General features: G+C 37.8%; 1 protein-coding gene across 2 annotated transcripts in view; it reads left to right on the top strand.

Moving 5' to 3' along the window:
- Positions 1 to 3,026: 3,026 nt before the first annotated feature.
- The window catches only part of CAP2 (cyclase associated actin cytoskeleton regulatory protein 2), a 148,851-nt gene continuing 126,957 nt past the window's right edge, over positions 3,027 to 24,920 (top strand). Inside the window, exon 1 of one of the 2 annotated variants that reach the window (XM_027864254.1) lies at positions 3,027 to 3,114. The gene's annotated coding sequence lies outside the window, so the exon portion shown is untranslated. Of the gene's footprint in view, positions 3,115 to 3,509; positions 3,577 to 24,920 lie in introns of those variants that run through there. The other variant, XM_027864180.1, reaches the window with a different exon arrangement.

Genomic DNA, 24,920 nt, shown 5'->3' with positions numbered 1-24,920 from the left:
GGTTCAAAGAGGAGCTAGGGGCTAGATATCTAGATCTTGGGATGATAATTAAGCACATAAGACCTGATGAGATCATCAAGTGATAAAGTATAGAGTGAAAAGAGAAGAGGACCCAGAACAGAGACTTGGGAGCTATCTACAGTAAGTAAATATGACAAAAGAAAACTGAGAAATTAGATGACAAGGAGAATCAGAAGAGAGTAGTGCCACAGAAACCTAGAAAGGAGAAAGAATACAGGAGGAAAAAGTGATCAACAGTGTCAAATAGTGTTGAGGAGTCGAGGAAGACGAAGATTGAGAAGGGACCTTTAGATTAGACAATTAAGTGATCATCAGTTACTTTGGACAGTTTCAGTTGAATGATGAGGTCAGAGGCCAAATTACAGGATGTTTAGAAGAAAATGAGAGGAGACATAGATGACTTTTTCAAGGAGTATAAATCATAAAGAGGAGGAGACATATAGGTCAATAGCTATGTGGAAATGGTAGAATCAAGTTACGGTTTACAGTATCATGAGAGACATTATTAAATATCTTGCAAAAATCTGGGTATGTCTAGTAACCATGTTAAAAAAAAAAAGAGGTGAGGTTAGCCTGGCATGACTTGTTCTTGATAAGCTCGTGCTGATTTCAGTGATCATTTCCTTTTCTGAGTACTCACAAAATTTCTTCCTAACAACATATTCTAGAACTTCACCAGAAATCATGCACTTTACTGTTCTGGGAAAATCAGGACCACATTTGCCTATCTCCAACTCACTGGCAGATCTCCTGTTTTACAATTTAAAAAAATTATCAACAGAAACTCTGGAATTTATTTCAGTACCCTGAGTTATTTCAGTTCCTCCAGATCTGGCATCTTGAATTCATTAAGGGCAGCTAAAATGCACTCTTGCTCATCTTCACCTTATGTCTCATGTATCTAGCTTTTAATTCCTCATTAACATTTTTGTTCTTCTCAGGCTTAATATCATTCTCCTTGATAGAGAAAATAGAAGCAACTTATGAGTTGAGTAATGTGCCTCTTCTTTATCACACATTATTATCTTATCAAATTAGATAATATTTGCAAAGTGCTTAGCACAGTAACTGGTACATAGTGGTTACCATAGTATGGTTATTCTCTTCCTTTCCTTTATCCAGCTTTAGCTGTGGTTCTCTTCCCTTGGGTTATTCTCTTGGCCCCAAACATAGCTTTTAAAATCCCTTTTTTGTTGTCTTTGTTATTCTTTGCAAGACTCAGCTCATTTATTCCTCCTTAGTTACCTGATATTCTTACCATAAAATCCAACCCCAATGACTCACCATCTTTCAGAGGTGACCCTGAGTTCTGGAGCTCTACACTAACAGATCTCAAGCTATGGCAAGTCCTTGTACAAGCTGGTGATTGACAAAGTGTCTATAGTCTGAAGATCAAGATTAAAAAGGCTCAAGATATAAAAAATCAAACTACCACTAGTTGATGGATATTTTTGGTTATAGTAACTCAGGAATCTATCTACTAAGTCACAAATTGAATTGTAACATGCTTTAATGAAGGCAGTGCCTACACTGGCTGGCCTCCCCTTATTTTATTCAGTCATTTCAGTTATGTCTGACTCTTCATGGCACCATTGGGATTTTCTTGGCAAAAATACTGGAGTGGTTTGACATTTCCTTCTCTAGTTCACTTTACAGAGGAGGAAACTGAGGCAAACAGAGTTAAGGAACTTACCTATGGTCACACGCCTAGTAAGTGTCTGAGGCCAGATTTGACTTCTGGAAGATGAGTCTTACTGACTCCAGGCCCTGCGCTCTTTCCACTGCTCCACCTAGCTGCTCCCCAAAAAAATTATTTTAAGGTCCAACCAAATTAGACTACTCTCTGTCCAGTGAAATGGTCTTTCCCACCTGCGTACCTTTGCCCAGGCCATTCTCCAAGAATAAAATGGAGCCCCCCCTCTCCTTCCATCTCCTGTTTTTGTCATCACTTTCTTCCTTCAAGGTCCAACTCAGATTCACCTCCCCTGTGATAAATTTCTTGCCCTGTCATAATAAAAGTGATGTATTTCTCAGCAAATTTCTCAAGTACCTCTCCTTGGTACTAATCTTGCTCTCCCTTGAATTAAAGTTACTTGCATAGGATCTGAAGTCACTAAAGCTCTCCAGCCTCAGTTTCCTCATCTCTAAAATAGCAATAATAATAATACCTATTTCATAGGGTTGTTGTGAGGATGAAATGAGATAATATGTAAAATGCTATGCAAACCTTAAAGCTCTCTTAAATGCTAGCTACTATTTTTAGGATCAGAGATGCAGAGCTGGAAAGGGCCTCAGAGGCCCCCATTATCTTCTAAATTCATTGATATCAGGATGTGTCCTTTCCATCTTTGTATTCCCAGTGCTTAGTACAGTGCCTTGTTCATCATAGTAGGTGCTTAATAAATATCTGTTGAATTTTGAAGAATTATAGTTATTAAGTATTTATTACATAGTTATTGAATGTGTACCTCATATTTCCCTTGATAAACAGTAAGTTTCATGAAGGTAGGGATATTGCCTTGTCTTTCTATCTACTACAAATCCTTGCACAGTGTCTTGCACAGAGTAGGCGATTAATAAACAGTTCTTCAATCAACAAGAATTTGCTAAGGACATACTAAACAAGTGGCTGTGCTAGGAGATAGACAAAAATGAAAGTCCCTGGTCCTCAAGAACCTACATTTCAACTCACACAGAAGTGTGTATAAAAAAGTAGATAAAAGGCAATGGGGGAGAGAGCCCAGCGTCTGGAGAGAGTTGGATAAAGAAGCTAGGAATTCCTTTTGGTGAAGATGAGGAGGCAATGAATAGGGGATAGATTGTGTAGAGGCACATGGAAAAAGTGTCCTGAGTGACATTCAGTAAGCAGGCCTGAAATAAAGCTAGAAAGTGTTCCCAAGAACATTCAGCCTTCCCTAAAATAGGGGGAAACACTGTTATTGTCCCTTGTCTCCAAAGCAAAGCGGAAGACAGACTCTTCCTCCCCACCCATCTTTGGAGGCTCCGCCTCCTTTGCCTCTTAACCTTTAGCTCGGAGACTTCTGAATCTTTCCAAGGACATCTTTGCAGCGTTGCCTAGTCACAACTGAGGCAGTAAGTAGAATTACTGTTCTTGTATAAACTAGAGTGCTTGGAAGTGCAGGTTGATGGGCTGGGCTTTGGGTTTTTTTTTTGTTTTGGGGTACCTCCATCCTGCTCCAGTCCCCCTCCCTCCTTTCCACCCACTCCACCCTCACGCCGCCCCCCCCCATCCCATCCCCAGCTTTGGCTCTTTTCTCTGTCCCTCTGGCCCTCCTCCTCCTTCCTCCTGCCTTTCTCCAACTTGTCTGTATTTGGAGCTCCCGGAAGCTGGCGGCGACTCTCCCTGGGAGCTGAGTGACTGACACCGACGCTTATTGGGGGGGGGGAGGGGACGGGGAGGAGGGAGTAGGAGCAGGAGGAGGAGCGGCCAGCGGGAGGAGGGGAGGAGGGAGGAGGGAAAGAGGAGGAGGGGGGGGATTGAGCACCCGATCGCGCATTTTCTTTGCAGAGGAAGACTCCAGGTCATCAAAACAGGTAATTTAAGCACCAGCCAGGCTTGGAAAAGGAGGGGGATGGGGAACGGGGAGAGGGAGGGGAAGGGAGATAGGGGAAGGGGTAGCAGCGTGGGCGGTGGCCGGAATGCCCGCGAACCGCCCTCTTTGGAAGTTCAGTAGAAAGGGTGGGGTTGGGGAAGGGGCTGCGAGGGAGGACTATAAGGTGAATAAAGGGACCTCAGCCTGGACTGGAGCCTTGTGGATGCGCACGCGTGTGTGCACGTGTGTTTATGTGTGCGATTGTATGTGTGCGCGTGGATATGTGTGTGTGCTCGCGTGCAGAGGGGCCCTTCGTGGTGAGAAGACATTTTGGTTGGAGGGGTGCAGAGAAGGTGAACAAATAGGGCAGGAAGGGGGGGGGGGGGGCAGCGGGCGTTGGTTGTGTGGTCAGGTCAGCCCTGGGTCCGAGCGATGATGCGGACAGGGCAGGGATTTGCAGGCTGGATTGAGAGGGGGTGTGTGTGGAGGAAGTGGGCGTCCTAGGATACATCGCAAACCGTCCGCTTTCTTTATCTGGGTCACCTCCTGTTTGCTTCCTCGCATCTCCATGCCCTTCCCGCCCACCCCTAATACACACTCACGCACACGCACTCGCGCTAGGCGAGTTTTTGAAGGGCTAGGGGCGGAGAACACCTAGGGCTGGGGTAAGAGATGCGTTGCGTTTTGGGGCCTACTGGCTTTCTTGACTTATCTTTTTAACTTTTAGCTTTACGGGGGCTCTCACATGCAATGCTTGGAGCTTGATAAGCAATAACAAAATCCTCTGAATAAATCTGAGGGCGAGAAGAATAACAGCAAACACCCTCTGAGAGAGGAGATAAGAACCCGGGGGTTGGTTTATCATCCAAACAGGACTTGAGATGACTCACTTTACAAAAACTGAAGAAGGAAGAGCATTTGTGGCGTTGAAGGAAAGATAAGAAACAACAGCACGCCACTGGATCTCTGGATGCTCTTGGTACAGAGATGCTGATGTTAAATCTCATACCATAGGCACTGTCTTATGTGGCCCTTTCTTCTTATTAGATGTCCTAGTAGCTGGGTACAAACACCAATATTAATAGATAAATATCACCATAAAGTGTTATAAACATGAACTACGATTAGAACCATACCTCCAAAGAGAAATGTCCTGTTACTTTCACAAAATGGAGTGTATGTGGTAGTATAATTATAGGGGTTATGAATCAGTAGTTGACCAGAATTGTTTGTCATGTCCCTATATGAATAAAATGAATCACCTTGTCTTTTGTGGTTATATTAAGGTCTTCAGGTTGGGGGGGGCTAATTTGGAATTCATTATTTTTTTTTTAAATCACATCTTAGTTAATGTTAAGAATCCATTAGGAAGGCTTATGTTCTTTTGGTTGTTAGATCCTAGTAGGGATAGGGAGTTGACTCCCTGTAGATCTCTTGCATCCTTTTAAAGTAATATCAAGGGAGGATAATCCCCCACCCTCTGAAACCAAAACAGCTTACTTAAGTAGACTTCAGTGTTTCATGTTGATAGTTTTAAAGGAACAGAAGAAAAGGAAATTTTTCTGTGAGGAATCAGAGGAAAGTGAGCTGGCTTTGATTGACTATATTCAGTTCACTGATCTTAGAGTGAAATCATTAGTGATATATGGTAGCATTGCTGTTAAATATTACTGAACTCTCATCAGATTAGACTGTCAAGTTTTAAAAGTAGGTTTCTCCCAGTGCCTCAGTTGAGTATACCTGGGGCATTAGGTTAAATATATTAAAAAAGTTGTATTAACTGGTTTAAGGCTCTATGGATTTTAATTAGTTTTCATGGCCAAAACCAAAGTGCCTTACTTTCCTACTGATTTGCATATTTATGGCATGTTTTTCAGCTAATTCACCCCCATTAAAGCAAAAATAAAAGATAGTAGACTCAAGACCTATGGTGACCATTCATTTGCATTCTACAGAATTAATCAACAAGCATTTATTATATGCCTATTCTGTGCCTGGCATTCAGGACATAGAGACAAAAGTCAAACATTCCGTGACCTTGAGGAGTATACAGCTAGTAAGGGGAAAAACCATAAGCATGTATAGAATATATATATAATGTACTTATAGAATAAATAACAAATCAATACAAATTAGAGAGGGAAGGCACTAGCATTTTGGGAAATCTGGAATGACTTGGTGGAGAAGATGGTGCGTAAGCTGTCTCTTGAAGGAATTGAGGAAATTCTGTGAGGCAGAGGCAAGGCAGGATTGTGTTCCAGGTATATCAGCCCTTACAAAGGCACAGAGAGAAGGCAAGTTTGGCTGGACCAGAGAGTACAGAAAAGAAAGCAGTAGATAATAAGGCTGGAAAGATAGGTTGGACTATGTGAAGATCTATAAAAGGCAAACAGAGTGATTTGTATTTGTCATAAAACTAGTAAGGAAGCACTGAAGTTTATTGAATAGAGTAGGTCATATATGTAGTTAAGAAAACTAATTTTGGTACTCATATGGAGAATAGTTGGAATAAGGAGAAACTTGAGGCAGGAGAACCAATTAAGAGGCTATTATAAAATAGTACAAGTGAGAAGATATGAGAGACTGAGTGAAGGCTGGTTAGTAATGTGGTGGTTAGTAATGAGAAGGGGTCAGATGCAGGAGATGTGGTTATCTTACTATATTCATTTTAATAATAATAATAACAGCTAACATTTATATAGCACTTACTATGTGCGAGGCACTGTACTAAGCACTTTACAGTTATCTTGTTTGATCCTCACAACAACCTTGGGAGGTAGGAGCTATTATTATCCCCATTTTACCATTGAGGAAACTGAGACAGAGGTTAAGGGTCACACAGCTTGTAAGTGTCTGAAGCCAGAATTGAACTGGATTATTTAGCTCTTTGTATTATTTCTTTGTAGCACAAACATTAATAACCCCTTTTTCTTTATTCCCACTAGGATCTAATATATCTCATTACAACTGGGTTTAAAGCTTGAGCACAACTTTAACCATTAATGCAAAACAAATATTTAATTAAATGATGTTAGCAAGTGATTACTTAGCTACAACTAAAATGTTCCTAGCATTGTGTTTCTAATCAGACATTGCAGGTATTCTAACTGGCTCTTTTGGATGGAATATGGAGTTTACCTTCTACTTTTGGTGCTTTCCCTGACAGGGATTATATAAACTTTCACAGCTTATTCAGTATATTTCAACCTGTTCTTAAAGGGGTAGGAATAATGTATAGATAAGGAAATAGAGATTCAGAGATGTGTTAAATGACTTGCCCAAAGTCATACAGCTTCCACGGAGTGAAAAAGCCAGGACTCAAATCTAGATCTTTTGACTCCAAATCCAGTGTTCTTTCCTCTGTGCTATATATTTTGTTTGCCTTTACCTACTCATTGAAAGTTCCTGCAGAAGAATTTTTAAGCTACTGATAATTATAATAATAGCTAACATTTATGTAGCATTGTGAGGTTTGCAAAGCATTTTACAAATATTATCTCATTTTATCATCACAACAGTCTTGGGATATAGGAACTACTATCATTTTACAGATGAGGAAACCGAGGCAGACAGGAGTAAAGTGACTTGTCCAGTATCACACAACTAGTAAGTGCCTGAGGCAGCATTCAAATTCAGGTCTCAGGGCAACAAATTTAGGGGATTTAAGTCAAGTCAACATGAATTATTAAGTGTTTGTTCAGTACCAAGGACTATGCTAAGCAAAAAGTTCCTGCCCTTACATTCTAATGGTAGAAGATAAGCCATAAAAGTAAGCTGAAGGGGGTGGGGAAAGAGAAGCTGCCCAGTTGGTGCCATGGTGGAGAATGTCCTGGAGAATCAGGAGTAGAACCCTGACCCTAGAATAAAGATGTGGCTAGTGAGGGTAGTTTCCCTAAAATAGAGGGGCTTGGAGGAACTGATCAATCAGAGGACTGAGTAGGTTTTTTTGTTTGTTTGTTTTGTTTTGTTTTGCTTTGCTTAAAGCCCCAGGTTTGTAGACAGACAATCAAGATGCAACTGTCTGGCTTCCAGACCTGGATTGCCTTTTAGTGACTTTTTTTTCCTGTGCAAGACTTCCTTTGATATTTCCGATGTAGTTAAAAAGAAGGAAGAAAAAGAAAATGAAGAAGAGAAGCGTTAAAAAAAAATGGCTGCTCTCTGAATCTGCCAGCAATTAAGGTCTTTCTTTAGGCTTTTGAAGGTTGAACTGTTACAGTAGGAAATTTTAAAAAGAACCATCCCAATTTTAAAGTGTCTTTTATTTCAACTGACTGGCTTTTGCCTCTGCTTGCAATAAGGGAATGCATCAAGAAAAAGAAAAACTTACCCATTCAAATTTTCTTAGACTACTCTTTAAAGAGATAGAGCTAAGTAATCCCAAAACAGTCCTTCTAAATGTTAAGAATCCAAGTGAAATCATTACCATTCAGGTATTTAATGTTTATTATAACCAAGTCTTAGTTTTAATGAGACCAAATGTATGATGTAGTTGTTGGGTTTTGTTTTAATTTTTTTGTGTTCTTTATGTATACTTTATAGTACACTGAATTTCTTGTATATCCAGCTGAAGATTGTGTTCTTCAAACGTCACCTAGGAGGACTACTCAGTAATGATGCTAATTGCTCAAAGCATTTTTGGAAAACTCTTCACTTTGCTTTCTGAGACTTTTGAATATCTTCAGTAGTGAAAAATTTTTGTCCTTTGAGAATTGATTTAATTTTCTTAGGACTAATAACTCACATTTTTATGATGGTTTAAGATTTACAAAGAACTTTCCTCACATTTGTACAATTGTCATTATCCTAATTTTATAGATTAAGAAACTGAGCTTTAATGAGGTTAAGTGATCTGCCTATGGTCAACTAAACAGTAAGCCAGTTAGATGATATTTGAACCCAGTCCTCCTGACTCTAAGCCCTGTGCTTTTTCCTCTAACCTATTATTTTGCAAAATTGCCAAAAGTTATTTGGAACCAAATCTCATGAATGAGGTTCATGTTCCCTTCAATTTTTTTAAGTTGTGAATGGATAACCATGTTTCATTAGTTAAAATAGACTGTACTAGGCACAAAGAAAGGCTATAAATGCAACAAATTATTAAGGCGGAGCTCAAGCTATGTAATAATAGTTTTTTGAAAAATAAAAAGTGACATCTAACTATTAAGTAATGAGGCTGGTTTTCTTATGGGACTTAGAAATTGATTGTGAATGTAATACTTCAAGAATTCCAGAACCATTTTGAGCAATAACAACTTTGTTTTAATGACCCTTCCCAAGTGACTACTTTCGCTGACAGCACTCATTTGAAAATATGAATTCTGGTATGTTTGCTAAGTCAATCTCATTTGTATTAGATTTCTTAGTTAAGACTAGCCTGGTTATTCTCTGAAAAGGGATAGATCCCCCAGCTCCTCTGTCTGTATTCAATTCTTCTTTTAATTTTTTAAAGTTGTGAATGGGTTGCCATATCTATTAACCACCATACCATGCATGCAAAACGCAATTAATGCTGAACATATAGGAATGAAAGAGAGCAGATGACATTCAGGAAATCATTCAGTGCTTTCAATGATCCCACACTGATCTCTGGAAGAGAAGCCTGTCTCTTTAACATAGATATTCTCCCAGACATGCTGTTTGATTACAAAAATTAGAACACCACAGTCTCCAAAGAATCAAAATTCACCTGAGCCATAGGTGAATAGAGGGATGTCCAATGGGCACAAGTAGGTTGAACATATTTCCAAAGATAACTTATGAGAAAATTGGCCTATATATTATCACAAAAGAAACATATAATCTGAAAAAGGGTGGGCCTAATCATGTAAGATAAGAAATGAACCACCTGAGAGATGCAATGGTACCCATTAAATGTAAGAAAAAAACTGAGAGAAAAGTCTTTGGCATATTGGGAGAGCATGAACTAGAATCACTCAAGATAAGTAAATGGGAATTTCCATATTAATTAAGTCACAGATACATTAAATTATACATAGAGATTAAATGTTATAACCAAAACTTTAATAAATAGATATAACATATTTAATGATATTCATAATTATTATTGCCCTGCATGATAATTAGATATATAGTAAGTTGCTCGTGTATTACTTTAATTTATATTACTTGTATGTAACCAAACCAATTTTTTTTGTTTTTCTCTTCTCATTTTACTAGTGTTCTCACATCCGCAACAGTTTCAACAGTTTGAACTGATATAGTTTCATGTCATTACACACACTGATATACATCAAAAGACAAAAGTAGGTCCTAGATTGTAGTTCATAACAATCCCATCCCTCCTACCCCCTCCTCCCGTATAAAGGAGGTTCTGTGGGGTGACTTGAAGTAGCCTTGGACAGCATTCCCAGCTGCTGTCTATATCATACTCTTTGTCCTCTTCCCCAGAAGTTCCAGAGCACTATAGGCTTTAAGACCATGATCTCTGGGTTACAAAGGATGTCCAAAGGATGATAGAATGGGAACAAAATGGGGAGGAGGGGCAAAATTAGATGCAATAGCAGAGAGATCAGAAGAGAAAATAGAGATCAGGCTCTTGATTCCAGGCACCTAGGTGAGTTAAGACAGAGGGACAGAAAGAGTTAAGGTTAAAGGAGGGTCAGAGGAAGCCATCCTGTGCTCTGATAGGGGAAAAAAGAGAGAGTTAGACTGCAATAGGCTGCTTTAAGTACTAGAGAATGGCAGTAATAACAGGACACACCTTCCCCACTAAGTCCCAGGAATATTGTCTGAAAGGTTGTGGCCACGGGTAGGAGAGCAGAGGCAGGAGTCTCTTTTGTTTGGGGGAGAGAACTTTTGCTGCAGATGTAAATTACTGATCCCAGATTCTCTCCTATTTTCTTTAGGGGTTAGGGTGGCATAGTTAAGTATTCTCCTGCACCTTTTGGCAAAGTTCCTTGTGAAGTTCAGTTTTCTGAAATCAGGTCCTAGTTCTCTTCAGCTGTGCTCAGAAAAATTGAAAGTTTCCCCAGATATATTTTTGGCTTGCTAGGTTATACAGGTGTGCAGATTAACAAAATCATAGCCTCTGTTGGGTTGTATCATTCAACAAGGAAATAAAAAAGAAATCCCTGAAGGTTTGTGAGCATGAGAAGCCTCAAAATATCAGGTCAGGTGGTTGGCTTGCTTTCCCTCCTTGCTTCATTTCTTCCTTCTTTATCAAGAAAAGAAGTTTTTGAGTATTTTTAAGATTCACTACATCATTTCACTCTGAGACTGTCACATAAGACATTGCTGAAAAGCTTGGACATGCAGACATTCAATGCCTTGTTAATAGAACCTCATGAACATTTTGATATATTTTGTGTCCTACAAATAGTGGTCATTTCTAATCCTGTGGCCTGGAATAGAGGAAATTCCCCAATCCTGTGTTGCTTTACTGTTGAATGCTCTATAAAGCCTTAGGGTCTTTCTGAGTTTCAATGGGAGACCATCTCAGAAAATGCATGTTGGGAGGGAGGGGAGTGAAACAATATTAAGTATGTTCTTAAAGGTCTAGCATTCTTCTGTTGTATGAACACCTATACATCATACATGGAGGCAAAATGACATGTGATGGCGCACCAGCCGGTCTTACTATACCATAATAAGTAAGATCACAAGGTAGGTGATTGTCTAGTGCCCTCCCATCTTAATTTCTTCAACCCCCTTCTCAGCTTAATTGCATAGTGGATAGAGACCTGTACCTGGAATCAGGAAGACTTGAGTTCAAATCTAGCCTCAGACTCTTACTAGATGTATGACCCTAGGCAAGTTTCTTAACCTTTGTCAGCTTCAGCATTCTCAACTGTAAAATGGAGATAAAAATAGCATCTAGTGACATCGTGAGGATCAAATGAAATAGTATTTGTAAAGCATTTAGCTCAGTTCCTGGATCACAGTAGGTACTTAATGAACCCTGTGCTAATGCTAGATGCAAGACAAAAACAAAATGGTCCTACATGATCAGCTTATGTTACAGCATAAGGCCTTGCATAAAGTAGGTTCTTAACAAGTGCTTACTAAATTAATGTATTGTGCTGGTAGAGAGGATACAGTGATATATGATAAATAAGTACTTAACATTTTGAAAAACAGCAAGAACTCATGTCTAGAAATTCTAGAAAAACTGCATAGGAAATAGCACCTAAGCCAAGTTTTGGAGCAAGCAAAGGATCCTCAGAGGTGTGAGGAGAAAGGGTAATTCAAGCATTTAGGACAGATTGGCCAAGAGTACAGAGACAGGGGGTAGAATGCCAAGTTGGGGAAATAGCTATGTGACCAATTAGGATGGAACTTTAAATGTTAGGCTGAAGAGTTTGTCTTTTATTCTAGGGAAATGGTGAGCCCATAAAGATTTTAAAACAGGGACATTATATGACTTGACCTATCCTCAGGAAAGTTATTTTGGCAACTGAGTGGAAAATGGATTAAGAAAAGGAGAGATTGGAAATTGGAGACTGTTGCAACAGTGTAGGCAAGAGGTGATAGGGGTCTGCACTAGGATAGAAGCTTCAGAGTGTATAGAAAAGGATGGATGCTGAGATGTTGTGAAAGTTGGTAATACCTGAAAACTGATGAATATGATGGTTGAATCTGATGGAAGACTCAAAGATGATTGTAGTTACAAACCTGAGTTTGGAGGAAGCATGGGGTTTGGTGTAGGGAAGAAATAATGCGTTACATTTTAGTTTCAAATGCTGATGGGACATTGAGATACAGGTGCCCAACAGGAAGTTAGCAATGGAGAACTGGAGATCAGGAGAGAGATTTGGACTGGAGGGAAGTCCTCTATATAGTGATGATAACTGAACCTAAGTAGCAGATGAATTCACCCAGGAGAAAGAGCCCAGGATAGAGTCTTGGAGCACATTTACATTTAAGGGGCAGGAGCTGGATGATGATCCAGACTAAGAAGGCATAGATAGAGAAAGAGACACCAAAGAAAATTGTGTCACAGAAGCCAAGGGAAGGGTAGAGGTAATAAAGAATAGGAGCTAGGTATTAGAGAAGGAGAAGAGCGACCAAAAAAAGTAAAAACTTCTGAAAAATCAAGTAGGATAAAAGAGAACTGAGAAAAGGCCACTGGAATTAGCAGTTAAGAAATGGTTTCTAACCTTGTAAGAGGACAATTTCACTTTAATGATAGAGCCTGAATCCAGATCGCAAGGGGTGAGTAGGAGATGAGGAGGTGGAGACAATGCATATAGATGAGTTTTTCTAAGAATTTGGCAGTGAAAAGGAGAAATATAGGATGGTAGTTTAAAGGAATGTCAGGGTCAAGTGAGAGTTCTTTCTGGATAAGATGTTAGTGATTATAAGCAGCTAAGAAGGAACCAAATGATAAGGAGAGATGAAATATACAAGACACAGAGGAGAATAATTTAAGAAAATATTGTGCTTTTCAGTTATTTTTCAGTCATTTCCAATTCTTCGTGAACCCATTTGGGGTTTTCTTGGCAAAGATACTGGAGTGGTTTGCCATTTCCTTCTCTATCTCATTTTACAGATGAGGAAAAAGAAGCACACGGGGTTAAGTGACTTGCCCAGGGTCACACAGTTATTGTCTGAGGCCAGATTTGAACTCAGTAAGATGAATCTTTCTGACTCCAGACTGGGCACTCTATTCACTGAGCCACCTAGCTGCCCTTTAAGAGAATATAGCCCTGTCAAAAGTCACATTTCCACAATGAGGCTGTTTTAACCAAGTGTTAAACTGAGTTATCTAATTAAAGTGATAATATCTGACATTTTTATATCATTTAACATACATTATTTCATTTATTATTCTCACAACCACCCTTTGAGATAGGAAAGGTAACTATTTTTATCCCCATCTTACAGATTCAAAACTGAGGTGACTTTCCCAAGCTTACAGTACTACTAAATGACAGAGCTGGGACCACTTACTATTAATCCTGTGATCTAATCTTTCCACTATCCCACTGCCCAATAATAGCAACCAATCCTGTTGGCAACTCATAGTAAGTTATTAAGGATGGACTTAATTGTTCCAAAGAATATTTTTATTTTAAAAGAGAAGCTTATAAGCCCAAATAAATATCTAATTAATGGAATGCCAGGGGATTTATTTTTGAGCAGGAAAATTATTAACCGTTCCTAACCTAATCTAGATAATGCCCCACCCCAATTTCTAATGGCTGGTCTGGGAAGCAAAGGTCAGCAGTTTGGCACCCTACTTCTGAAAGGTTGGTTGACCTGATATGGACAAAGCAACTGTTCATTTAAGAAACATTAAACATCCACTGTAGGTGCCTAATATGTTGTGCTAGGTGCTAAGAGAGATACAAGTTTAGATAGGAGACAGTCCCTGTCCTTATGGAGCTCTGAGTCTAATTGGAAAATGAACTATAATAAAACAGTATGAAACTGATAAATATATTAGGATAATATGGGGAAAAGCAATCCCTCTTATAGCGCCTAGTCATTAACTTGGCCATGGAAACTACATATTTCCTTTCTGACAAATACTGCGTTTATCAGCCGTGGTCTTTTGATTTGAAAGAACAGTAACCCAAGAGCTGCATTTATTTTTTAATTTTTAATTTATGGAATAAAACAAGCATTTCTATAACATAGTATAATAAAAAGAGGATTGCACATGAAACTACAGATCTATTATGTACAACTTGCTGTTCCTTTTTAAGAACTGCATTTATGAAAGTCAATGTACTTCCCTTTTTCAGATTTGATAAAGCAACATGAAAAATCTTTTGAAATGAGGCAATAAGAGAGATTATGCTATTTGTAGAAAACAGTTACTAGTTTTCTATAATAAAAATAGAAATGACTAATGTTTCTATCTAAATGAATTATGTAGTAATGCCTCAGTAGTTCAGATTTACCAGGGAAGAGCAATCTCAAATCTGAAAAAATTGACCTAAAAAATAAAAGATACATATTACATTCAAATGCATTTATCAACAGAAATTAATGGTCATAAATGTGCTGACAAGTAGTCTCCCTACTTTAATTGTATCTAAGGATCAGCTGCAGTTAATACATTATGGCTTCAAAGGAATTGGTAGATAATACTGGCTCACATTTTTCTAGGATTTCAATAGTGCAAAGCCCTTTCTCCATGCTGCAGTGATGGTGTGCTATGGTGAGCAGTTTATCAATCACTCTTATTCACCCCCACCCTATAACTGACTCATTGATTGCTTACATGGATTTCTTGGTACAGATATTCTCATTCAGCTCGGGGAAATGGTAACAAAAGAACGTATAATTCTCTATTTTTTTTAAAATCTCTAAGCCCCTAGACAGAGACATTATTCTGGCAAAGCACCTTAATTTTGCATTTCTCTCTCCTCTCCTGGGATGGTCTCAATCAACTTCTCTTAACTGCATTTCTAAAAAGTATGCCCATTCTAGAAAGTACCTGTGCTTAAGATTGATAATAAAGACAAACTAAACATATAGAACAATAGAAGGTAACCAAACTTTTAAAAAACAGATTTTTCCCATGCCTGAAGAAAAAGGCATCAGGCTCCCTTGTAGGAATCCAAGAGACAGGAGGGCATAAGTGCAGTTATCCTCCCCATTTTACAGATGAGGAAACTGAGGTTCATCGAAGTTAAGTGCCCAAGGCCACACAGCTATTAAGCATGAGGATACAAGCCCAGGTCTTTCCTAACTCTAAGTCATGTATACATGCCATGAAACTGCACTACCTTTATACACCATGACATTTATATACTATGTTTCTGCCATAGCAGATGTTTGTTCTCTTGTATTTAGGTAGAGATGTAAAAACTGGCAGTCTTATTAGTCACCTTGTTGAACTAAAATTTCCCTTTTAGATATTTCTGCCTTGACATACTTATTCTTAGTTTTTCTCTTTATAAAGACTCAATAGAAGTTAGTCCTTTTTACACATAAAAACCCATACACATGCCCTTTACAATTTAAAAGTGCTGTTATATGCATTATCTCATTTGATCTTCAACAACCCATGAGGCAAGTAATATAAGGATTCTTTCCCCATTTTATAAATTAGGAAACTGAAGCTCTGATCATAGTCATATGGCTAACGAGTGGCAAAGCCAAATCTATTTATTCCAGCCCTAGTGCTCTGTTCACTGACTCTTACAAGTAGATTCAACCAGACCCCTTTGCTATTGAAGAAGCCTCTGTAGAAAGGGTTTTTTCCCTTTCAGTGACTGTAAATATTCTCTAAATTTTCTGCTTCCTTTTGTTTATATATTCATCCTAACTGCTTTCTTTCACCCACCCCATCCAACTTCTCTTCTGTTCTGTTTTGCTGTCCTGAAGCCATCTAATTATCATATGGCATATGAGCCAAATTTTTTTCAAAAACTTCAGACTATTTGGTTATATGAAATCATAAATGACATCTTTCTTATATTTCTCATTTATTTATTAATTTATGATTACATGCTTTGTTATATTCAGTGCACTATAATACTAGTAGTTCTCATATTTATACCACTTCAGGGCTCACAAAATAGTTGGCTTATAACAGCTCTTTGAGCTAGGTAGTACAGGGGTTATTAAATAAAGTCATAAGCTGCAAGCTGGGGCTCAAATTCAGATCTTCTTGGTCTCAGGTCCATTTTTAATCTTCTATACCATGTTACCATTCTACATGTAATAAGAGTGACTGATGTACATGAAGTGCTTTGTAAGATGCTATATGAATATGAAGTCATCACATATCAGCCCATTTTAAAGCTGAGGAAACTGAAGCAAAATCTAGATTAATCCAGCAAACTATATTAAATGCCTGCTATGGGGATATAAAGACAGTGTCCTCAAAAAGCTTTTGTTTTCCTGTTACAAAACTAGTAAATAGCATTTTGGGACCAAATCCAGTGCCCTTTTCACTACAGCACAACTCTTTGAGCCTTATAATAATTACTCATTGAGGTAGGCAGGAGTGAAAACAAAGTCAATCAAACAAATCAGTAAGCATTTATTAAATGCTTACTATGGGTCAATCACTCTGCTAAGGTAGGATAGTTTGATAACAAATGATAGATTTGGGATATAGAGGATAAATAGGAAACAATTAAAAGAGGAAGGCACTAAAACTAAGAGGGATTGGGAAAGGCTTCTTGTAGAAAATGAGATTTTGGTTGGGACTTAAAGGAAGCAGGAAAGTAGGCAGATGGAGATGAGGAGGAAGAGCATGGAGGACAGCCAGAAAAAAATGCCCAGAGCTGAGACATGGAGTGTGTTGCTCATGGAACAGCAAAGAGGCCAATGTCACTGGACCAAAAAGTATGTGGTGGTGAGTAAGGCATAAGAAGACTGGAGAGATTGAAATGGGGTTAGGTTATGAAAGGCTTTGCGTACCAAACAGAGGATTTGGTACTTGATCCTGGTGGAGTTTATTGAGTAGGGGAGTGGTTGGCATGGTGAGACTTTTACTTTAGGAAAATCACTTTGACAGTTGAGTGGAAGATGGATTGGAGTGGGGAGAGACTTGATACTCAATAGCAAGCTGTTTTGATAATCCAGGTGTGAAGTGATGAGGGCCTGTACTAGAGTGGTAGCAGTGTCAGAAGACAGACAGGGACATATCTGAGAGATGAGAGACCCAGTCCATCACTGGGGCCTCATTCAAAGCCTTTCCATATAAGCAGGCTACGCTCAAACTTTTTCTCCATTGACACAGCCTTCAAAAACCTATGATTATTTCCAGGAAGTATCAGGGTGGCATTTTTGTTGAAGAATAACAAAAATAAGAATAAGACTTCACATTTACAAAATACTTTACAATTCACAAAATCCATTGCTCATGATAATCCCCTATATAACTTGTTTGAACATTCTGTGTTTGTTTGATGCCTTCCCTGTTGCGTTGTAAGCCCCTTAAGGGCAGAGACTGTCTTTTACCTCTTTTTGTATCCCTAGCATTTAGCATAGTGACTGGCACATAGTAGGTGCTTGATAGATGTTTATTGATTAACTGACTGCCCAAGGATCATCCAAACTAAATATGGAGAAATTCATAACCAGAGGATTAGCCAATAGGTGTTGACTTACCTTGGCCACAAAAATCTATGAAGGTTTAAAAGTAAAGTCATCATCTACATCACTGCAGGAAATATTAATGAAATAACAGATCCAGAAATGTTGAATAAGTGTTATTCTTATTATCATCAATTATTATGTCCAAAAAATTTTATGGAGAATGCCAAGTTAAGACACAGTCACTGACCCCAAGGAGCTTACATAGGTACATAGATGGATCAATGTGGGTACTCCTTCCAGTGATACATAATGCAAATCTTTTCCCATCACCATGTCTTCCCATCCTGTATTATTCTTATCCATATCTTTTTATAAATTTTTTACTTAGAACTACCCAATGCACTGGAGGTCTTTCACTAGTTCTTATATTTTGAGGGTATCAGTGTATCATATAAACTGCCTGTGTGTTCTCTCACTCTCACTACATGAGCAACCTACCTCCTTTTCCAGGCAGATATGTTCTTGATGATGTCCTTGACACTACTTTGGTAATATGCTACAGGCTATAAACACCGTCCTTGGGTCTTCTGTTGTCCTTTGGTCCCTGGTAATTGTGATTATTATGAAATCATTGTGTTCCATGATTCAGACTATTATATAGTATTACCATGATAATATTGGTATAAAAGATATGGGATATTGTGTCACTGATCAACTTAAGATCATTGATAGCACTGCTTAAAACTCAAAATATGATCCAACCCAATTTCTTCCCAATAATAAATTCTGAGACCCCAACATGAATATATTGAAAAAACCTCAATTTTTCCCCCATTTAATGAATTGCCCATCCAACTGCATGTAATAATCTGGGAAATGTGCATTTTCATCCACTTTGTTTTTCCATGTGGATGATTATGGATTTCACTGAGGAGGCTTTGGAGAACCTCATCATGTATATATAAAGGCTCTCTAAACTCCATACAAGATACTTTTCATGACCTTAGGTGAGCATATGTCTCCTAGTTTTATCCTGTCACATAAACTTGTATAGTTTTAACAAATGCATGAGAAATCCCTTGAGGACAGCCTTTAATCCTACATGTTACTGTGCTGTAAACAATAGACAAAAAAAAAAAAAACACCTCTCTGTCCTATATACACATTAGTCATTTATGGTCTACTATAGAAAATTGTCTACAAAAACTTTCTTGTTCTCTTACCATATTTTTATCGTATCCTTGATATAAGCATAAATCATTCTCACAAAGATTTTATGAAGAGGAAGTAGGCATATGAATAGTAGTTGCTGATGTCTTTTCATTGTTTCTAACTAATTCTGTTTCATTCATCTTTTAAGCTTAAAAGTACAAACAAAAAATCAAATTCTGGTAATTAAAAATATATCAATAAAATATATTTTTTAAAAATCATATGTTCTTTGAAACATTTTCACAATCAATACCTAAGTGCCTTTAAATCATTTGCAAAATCAACACCTAAGTGTCTTTAAAATTATGCCAACTCTGGCATGGGTTTCTTCTCTATGTGTACTTGGTCAGATATACCTACTCTTTGCAATTTTGTTTCCTTAACTGCCATTGCCACTTTACCTAGTATATCAGATGGCAAAACCTGAATAGAGTGGTTGCATTTTCAAAACTGATATTAGATCATTGTACAAATATGACAGATTCATTCCATTTCATAAGTATTCAGTGTTTTTCTTGTGATTTCATCTACAAAATGCCTCAAAGTGATTGAGATGAATTTCATTCCAAAACTCTCTACAGATTGGTTTTCTGCTCAACTGCTTTTTGCTGTTTTGTGAAATAATACTGCTCTCAATCTTCTCTTATCTTCTTTCATGTTTTGCAAACGAACTTAAACTCTACACTAGTGTTTACCTTGGGTATCATATTGATCTGAAGTAGTTTCTGCTCTCTTTTGGAATCCTTATTTTGGCAATTGTTTTGCATCTATTAAACTTCTCTAAGAAATGATAAAATTCCCATTTTTCAAAATCAGCAACTTGCATATGTAGTTCAGGTTGGAGATACTATAATCATATCCTTTGTCTTCTTTTCATCGTTATCTTTTCTTTGAATTTGGTATTTACTTTAACCTTGCTCTAATCAGTAGATAATTTAACCACACTCTTTTTTTGTGTGTGAGGCAATTGGGATTAAGTGACTTGCCCAGAGTCACACAGCTAGTGAGTGTTCTATGTCTGAGGCTGGATTTGAACTCAGGTCCTCCTGACTCCAGGGCCAGTGTTCTATCCACCACACTCTTTCAATTGATGTTGAAATGATTGCTACATTTGGCAATCCTATCTATGTAGATATAGTCCATTTCATTTTTAAAAATTTTATTCAGTGTATGATATAGCCAATATTTTCCAACTCTATTCTTGAAGAAGGTATTTATGATGTATAAATGTAAGGTTTCTGAGTAGTCTACAAACATTTGGCCTCTTTCCTTTATTGATCCTGAATCATATTTATCTACAGTTTTGGTTTTTTGTTTTTTGGAGTTTTTTGTTTTTTGGTTTGTTTGTTTGTTTTGCCAAAGAATTGTATGATCATATGTCTAGAGCTGAAAGGGACACTCATTATTGTACAGTTAAGGAAACTAAGATCTAAAAGGGACAAGTGACTCTTCTCTTATGTCTACTTTCATCTTGAAGTCACTGAGTATGAAGTTATATGGTGAAGTAGTTTAGAGAATCTTACCAAGGACCTAATGTTCAATGTTTTTTCAGTTCATTTTCAGTTCAATTTTTTCAGTTGTGTCCAATTCTTTGTGACCCCATTTGGGGTTTTCTTGGAGTGGTTTGTCTTTTCCTTCTCCAGCTCATTTAACAAATGAGGATCTGAGGCAAACATAGTTAAGTGACTTGCCCAGGAACACACAGCTAATATAAGTGTCTGAGTTGGGATTTGAACTCAGATCCTCTAGACTCCAGTACTGTCACTGTATCCCCTGCTCTACCCAGCACTTAATAGAATTGCTTTATTTCTTTACCTTCTACAATAGATGCTGATCAATAATCTTCAGTTATCTTCCTGGTGGTCTGTTTGCTTATATTCATCACAAATACCTAGAAGATGAGATAACCAAATGTCCCATTAAATGCTGTTTCCTATTGCCTTTGGACTCACTAACAGTTTCTTCATCCTGCCCTCCTTGGAGAACATATGAACTTCACTTTGTCCTCTGTTTTTACTTCTAGTGAGAATAACAATATATGTGTGTTTCCATAGTGAAACTACTGCTTTCTCCAATAGTATGTCAACTCATTGTTGGACAGAGATACATTAAGAGTACCCACACATTTAAATTAGTTTATATATGTCAAATATATAGTATGAAACTTTTAAAATTGAGTTTTAAACTGCCTTATTTGACTGATATGGGCTCAAGTTTATGGAAAGGTCTTTTTATCTCTTCTGTTCAATTGCTTGACATTAATAAGCTTATATTAATAGTTTCAATGTTTGAGTATTTAACCTTAGTCCCCAGGGAAGCTTTAGGCCCAGGAGCGCCCTTATAAACATGTACTCAGGGGGCAGGTTATAGAGGCTTTTGGATCCAGAAGTGGGGAACCCATAGCCTCGAGGTCAACGTGGCCCTCTAGGTCCTCAAGTCCACTGATAGTCAAAGGGTCGCACTTGAGGACCAAGAAGGCCACATGTGGCCTCAAGGCTGCAGGTTCCCCACCTCTGGATCTAAACGCCTGGATTAAACTCTAGATGGAGGACTTGTCTGTCACACCATGGCTAGAGACTACAGAGATAAAAACACATAGTTTAGCATATCTTTTGTATCTTTGTTGTGCAGACAACATGTGCAGGAATTTCGTAACTAGTTCCTTATTGTCAAAGAAATTAGATGTTTTATCTTCATTGCTGAGTGTAGGATATCTTACATTTTACTTCTCTCATTCATGCTTCATCCTGATATTTGGTCTCCCTTGAATCTGTGGTAGTTACTGACCCTCAGGGACTAAGCCTCATCCTAGTTTTATTTATGCTTCCCTAGTAAGGGAAAAGAACTTGAAATGAGTAAGGAATTCAGCCCAGTCAAATTCAATTCAACAAATATCTATTAAGTACCTACTATGTGCAAGTCACTGTGCTAAATGTTTAAATGAAATAGTCCCTGCCCCCCAAGAGCTTACATTCTATTTAGGGTACATACACAAGTAAATAAATACAAAGTAATTTATAGAAGGTGAGGGTGGAGAATGCAAACAACTGGATGGAATCCAAAAAGGAAACTTTGGAGGAAGCTAGGGAGTCTACAAAACTGAGGAAGAAAGGGAGTATATTCCACATGTAGAGAACCATTTGTAAAAATGCAGGAAAGCAAGAGATGGTGATTTTAAGTACATCTTTTGTAACTAACTCTCTCTTTACCAAAGTAACTTAATCTCTCTGTTTATGAGTCTTCTAACTTCCTCAGATACATTGTTGTATTATAATAGTTGGCCTCCCTGCCCACAATTGCTTTATAACTTTGTGGAATACTTAGAAACTGTTTCCAAGGTACTTGGGTGACTTGAAAATATGATGTACTTATTAAAAAAAAATTGAAATCATGCAGGGAAAGGAGCTATAGAAGACCCAAGTAATGCCAAGCCCAATAGTCCACCTTTCAGGAGAATATGATTGTTTTAAGAAGAGGAAAAGGCTTTAGGGGTTTAGGAGAGGGAAGATTGGCAACCCTAAGGAAGAATGCTGTCATTATGCAAATTAAAGCACTACATAAATGTCAACTATTATTATTATAGTCATACTGGAGAAACAATAAATGTTCCCACAAAAAATTGCAGAATCCTAAGTGGTATACAGTTAAGTATAAAATTGAATGAACACTATATGTGATATACAGGCAGAAGTTCTACGTTTTGAGAGGAAGTTCTGAATTTTGTCTCTTTGCTCTCTGTTGCCAGCTTCCTGAGAATTAAATAAAAAAAGCCACATGAAAAGCTATGTCAGCTAAAGGCCACAGGGTCCCCTGACTCCAAATGAACAGTTCTCTTTCAGGCATAAATCTGACTGAGTAGAGAGTATGAAAGGGAAGAAAAGGGAATTTTCTCCTCTGCCTGATTCCATAAGGATTATGTTATTGCCCTTTTCAGAGTGGGAAGGGAAGAATTAGAGAAGTTGTTTGTAAGAAGCTGAGAAAACAGGGGGATGCTTAGGGTTGAAGTGATTTTTTTTTAAAAATCCGTTACTTGAAATGTTTTGTAATTTTTGTAAGTTTTGTAATAGCTATTACTGATAAGCCAGTAAAACAAACATCTCTGCATGCACTTGAGGGGGGAGAGGGAATTTTTTAGAAATAGTACAGCTGGTTCAAATAAAATGGAGGGTTAAAAGAATCAAAGTGTTTTGACTTAAATTATACATGGTTAGCTATTTATATTGATCAAATTGTTCAATTTCCCAAAGCATAGTGTATGCATATAGTATGCAGATGTTTCCTATTTCCAGGGAGGAGATAATGCGGGAAGTTCTTAGAGATTTAGAAAATATTTGCTATGAAGTTCCACAAAACATTATTAAGGGACTTTGAGGATCCCCTTCTCTGAAGAGTTAGAAGAAAAAAGGCAGCTCTCTATCTGAGATTCTTTTAAGTATAGCCAGGTTTGAAAAGAATGGGAAGGGATAAGCTAAATAATCACCTCTCCAAGTTCTTTAGAGGCTGGACTTACCCAAGACAACTGTCTAAATCTCCCTGTGACTCCCCCATAATTTTCATTTTTAAATAATATTTAGTACCATTTTTAAGGAATTTTGTAACTTTCATTATAGGAGGTCAGAAATATTTGGAGTATTAGTCAATAAACTTTTATTGAACTTTTATTATGCATTTACTATACTCTATAGCATTTACTATATTCTATATAAATATAGAATATAGTAAATGCATAATAAAAGTTCATTGATTAATACTAGTAACTGAATATTTAGATAATGAAATATTTGGAGTATTAGTTGATTTGGCAACTAAGAAATCATTCTAAACTTCAGACAGAGCAGTTTCAACTTAATGATGAGATTTTTTAAAGTTTAGAAAAGACTGAGAGTTTAAAAGAAAGTAAGAGGAGAGAAAATATAGGCACCACGGGTGGATTGTATCAATAAAAGCATGTAATTGATGACAGACAAGGTGGAGTTATTATCTTTCTCTTTTCTACACTTGTGGCACTAGAGAAAGGATTTGAAATTCCCACATTGTAGGGAAACATAGGTGTGAAAGCTCCTACTGTGGATTCATGTAAAAATGTTGTAGTAATTAAGAACTAAGGAGTTATCTGAGTCTCATGGAGAGGTGGGCCAATTTCACACAGTTAGCATTCTGTTCACTACAGTATGCTGCCCCTATATTGATTTGTGTCTAACCTATCCTAAATATCTCTGGTCTAGGGATATGATTTGGGAGATTCAGAAGGAATATCACTTTCTGGTACTTTTAAGGGGGAAGGTAGCCTTTAGCTTACACTTGCCAGCTTAGCCTCTTCACTGATTACATAAAATATTATCAGAAATAATGAATTATCAGTAAACCCATTTATCAAAGCAACCAGAAATTGGAGAAGGTATATAGATTATCATATAACAAAACAAAACAAAATGCATACATAGAAGAGTGAATGAATTCTTTAGCTGAGAGTGAGATGAGACTTCAGCTCAAACCAAGAGAGAGGGCACAATCTTGTCCAAGGGAAAGATCTTCCTCCAAAGTCCTAGAAAGGCAAGCTGGAAATCAGGAGCATATTAAGCAGCCTGCTTTTCCTGCATGTCTGTAACTTCCAAAGTCTTTTTCCCTTCACACATCTCTCCTGAAGAGGCTCGAGAACCTCCCAAGAAACTGCGATACCAACTCTACCCCCTTACACAAGTACTAGGTGCCACCTCAGAATTCTTTCCAGCAATTAGGAGTCACTTCTGCAAGTACAGCAGCATGTGAAACACCCAAAACTTTGTTGGATGTTAGGTTACATATACAGGTGTTGAGAACTGCCCAGCTTTCAGTGTTCACTCATACCAGGTTTTTCCATTCATATCCTATAGGCTTCCGCGAGGACTTACTCTGAGATTGATTTTTTGCTTGAACAAGAAATCTAATCAAGCTTCTCAAACTGAAGGAGAAAGCTAGTTTAGCCTTTGTTTCTGGCACTGTAATCTCTTCTCTTCATATATCAACTGGATTTTCAACCACCTGCCTGGATGCCACTACCTTAGTTCTATTTTCACTTGTTGCTTAGCTGTCCATCTGACTATGAGTGCATTGTTCATATTGCCTGTGTGTGCCCTACTTATCATCTCTCTCTCTCTCTCTCTCTCTCTCTCTCTCTCTCTCTCTCTCTCT

Source organism: Vombatus ursinus, unplaced genomic scaffold (assembly GCF_900497805.2).
Source record: "Vombatus ursinus unplaced genomic scaffold, bare-nosed wombat genome assembly UNPS02000577.1, whole genome shotgun sequence".
NCBI lineage: Eukaryota > Metazoa > Chordata > Mammalia > Diprotodontia > Vombatidae > Vombatus > Vombatus ursinus.
Note: the sequence above shows the minus strand (reverse complement) of the source record. Positions and strands in the feature narration are given on the sequence as shown.